At 40.9% G+C, this 3,441-nt stretch overlaps 1 pseudogene; it reads right to left on the minus strand.

The window, feature by feature from the left end:
* Positions 1-424: 424 nt before the first annotated feature.
* LOC143407888 (low molecular weight phosphotyrosine protein phosphatase pseudogene) lies at positions 425-1,042 on the minus strand (annotated as a pseudogene).
* Between the last annotated feature and the right edge of the window lie 2,399 nt (positions 1,043-3,441).

Consider the following 3,441-nt stretch of genomic DNA (forward strand, 5'->3'; position numbering starts at 1 on the left):
ACCAACAAATACTAAAGGTGCTAAAGATCGATCCCATCGGTCTGTCTCCTATCATGTGCACTGTGTGTGTGTGAGCTGAAACACTTGCTGCAACCATGGAGAGCTGCTATGGACAGGGTCACTGTGACTCTGGATACACAGATGAGCACAGGTGCCCTGTAGGCACTGGCCAGCCACACACAATCACTGCAGGGAGACCAGGCCATCCAACCTTACTGGGCACAGAGACTAACCTGGGCCTTCGGGTGTGTGTACTTAGTGGTTGGGGCTGTTTTTCTCTCTGCTCACTCCACCAGCATAATCAGGGCAGAGCGAAGGCTCCACTAGTCTAAGAACTCTCACTGCACCCTACAAACTGTCTTTGAGTCCAACATTTTTATTGATTCTTCTGTAGACACAGCTGGTTTCCACCTACAATGATCTGTCAGGTCAGGTCAGAGACAACAGTCAGCTGAAGGGTCAGGCGGGGCCTGGGGCAAAGGAGTGGCAGTACACCGGAGCATAGGATGAGGATGCAGAACGTGGATTGGGAGTGTCCCCAGCTGGTAGCGGGCAGGTGGTACTGGTGGACCTTCTCCAGGAAGGCTTTGCAGCACCTGAGACACTGCTGGTACACCACTTCAAAGTCAGCATCGTTCCTGTAATAGGGATCTTCAATAATGAGTTGTTTCTGTGGATCATAGCTTCCAAGAAGTTCAATTTTAGCTTTGCAGTTTTTAACTTGATTACTTTTTCTATTCAAATCTCTCAGGTTGCGTTCATCCATACACAATATATAGTCGAATGTGGCCAGATCTTCTTTGGTCACCTGTCTTGCCTTATGGGCTGGGCTAATGCCATGATTTCTTAGGCAGTTCACGGCTCTCGGGTCCGGGGCCTGGCCCACGTTCCAGTCGGAAACAGCACCGCTGTCCATGGTCCAGTTGTCTAAATCGTTTTGATCAGTTACAAGTTTTCTGAAAAAAACTGCTTCTGTGATGGGTGACCGGCAAATGTTACCCAAACACACTAACAGCACGGACTTAGGACCATTCTCCACCATCTTCAAACGCAGACACTCGCGCCCCCAGTTTTGTATTATATTTAGAGACAAGATCTCATTGAGTTGCTTAGGGCCACTCTAAGTTACTGAAGCTGCTTTGAACTTGTGGTCCTCCTGCCTCAGCCTTCTAAGCCCCTGGGATTGCAAGTGTGTGCCACCACACCTGGCTTCTATATGTTCTTGATGTATTAAAAGTAAATTAGGTCTAGGGATGTAGAACAGTGGTAAGCACTTGCCCATTGTGCACAAGGTCCTGGGTTCACTTCCCATGACTGCAAAAAAAAAAAAAAAAAAAAAAAAAAAAAACAGGAAACAGAGAAAGACATATAAATGTCCTTTTGTGGCATGACTTGTTTTCCAAGGGTTTTGAGTCTTTCTTAGAAAGAGGCAGTGTTGTTAAAAGATATACTGAAACTAGGGATCGAACCCAGAGCTTTGTTCATGGCCAGCAAAGGCTCTACTGCTCTTAGCCCATGGTTCCACACACATTTTCTTTGTTTTTTGTTTTTTATTTTTTTATTTTTTTTTATTTTTGTTTTCTGATACCAGGGATTGAACCCAGAGGTGCTTAACTACTGAGCCCCATCCCCAGCCCTTTTTACTTTTGTTTTGAGACAGAATCTTGCTAAGTTGCTTGAGGCCTCACTAAGTTGTTGAGGCTGGCTTTGAACTTGCAATCCTCCTGCCTCAGCCTCCAGGGCCACTGGGGTTACAGGTATGTGTCACTGCACCCAGCTAGGTTTCACATTTTCTATTAGGTGATTTTCTATTTGTAGAAGGAAGAAGACATATGCCCTGCATTAGAGAAGTGCTCCGTTCATGCAGGGAAGTCAGTAGGTCTGGGTCTACCTGATGTATAGCAGATAAAAATAAACTAGAAAAGTCATGTTGGGTAGATGGTTAGGTTTGAATTTTCCCCTACAGTTTCAGTGTGATGTATGTGTGAGTAGCTATCTATACATATATATGATAATACTTATGTAAGGAAAGCACTGTCCTAGATATGGGGAATCTAGAGATATTTTTTACAGTGCTTCTCAGAAGGAAGACTTGGACATGACACACAAATCAAATAATAACTATGGAAAGCAATTTTATAGAGAGTCACAATAATACTGACCAAGTATTTCTTGTAGATTTTTTAATGAGTTAAATCTAGATTAACTAGAAAACTGGATGGTCTGCATGTCCTTCAAACAATTTTTGGTAGATAACATTTCTATCAAACAGGGCTTGGGTGAACTGGGCAAAAGGGGATTGGGTTTACCTTCTTTGCAAATACTTGCCTAAATTTGATTCTTATAATAATTGGTAGGCACTGAAAGTTGAAATCAATGAGCTGATATCATTATATATAATTGATATGTGTAAATTTTAGGGGGCAGTGACAGGAAGAACAGAGAGATCCAGAAGGAGTTTATTACATTGTATAAGATGAAAAAAAAATAAGAATTGAATTAGATCGTAGTGGGAGACATGCAGGAGTATATAGATACTAAAGTGGTGACATTGCTAAATCTTGTGATCAAATACTGCAGAGGAGTGAGAAGTGAAAGAAATCTTAGAAGCCTCTCAGATTCTAGTCTTGGGTTTCTGGGTAAGCTTTAGTTCCCTTAAATAGAATAGCAAAGAACATATCAGGAAAGACAGGCATGGTGGTGCAAGCCTATAATACCAGTGACTCAGGAGACTGAGGCAGGAGAATCACAAGTTCCAGGCCACCACATATCCAGGCCCTAAGGAACTTTGTGAGACTCTATCTCAAAGTAAAAAAATTTTAAAATGGCTGGAAATGTGGCTTAGGGTTTAAGCACCCCTGAGTTTACTCCCTAGTACCAACAAAAAAAAAAAAAAAAAAAAAAAAAACATAGAAGAGGTAGAATGTAGGATGGGATTAAAATTTCTGGTAAAATATGATGATAGAATGAGGTAATGGTTGGATGAAACTTCTCTCTTTAATATAGAAAGTATAAATATTGATGGGACTTTACATTGCTCTGGTTACCTTAGGAGGCAGTTTGGCAATATCTAATATAACATTAAAATACACACACCACATGACCCATCAATTACATTTCTCAGTATCAATCTCAGAAAAAATATATATGTGCACGGAGAAAGATATACTAAGGTGTGCCCTGCAGCATTTGTGATTAAAAGAAAAAATACTGTTGAAATGACCTTTGATATGGAAATGATTAAGTAAACTTTGATAGTGTTTTCACACTTTGCTGAATTATAAAAATCCCCTGAGACATTGGTTGAAAATAACTTCTCCAATCCCCTCTTCAGTACTATAGAATCAGATTCTCATGAGGGCTGGGAATGAATGTTTCTAGGTGATTCTTGTCATTAGGAAAGTTCCAGAAAGAGCTATGAAAAATGTTTCTAAAACTATT

The sequence above is a fragment of the Callospermophilus lateralis genome, chromosome 10, assembly GCF_048772815.1.
Source record: "Callospermophilus lateralis isolate mCalLat2 chromosome 10, mCalLat2.hap1, whole genome shotgun sequence".
NCBI lineage: Eukaryota > Metazoa > Chordata > Mammalia > Rodentia > Sciuridae > Callospermophilus > Callospermophilus lateralis.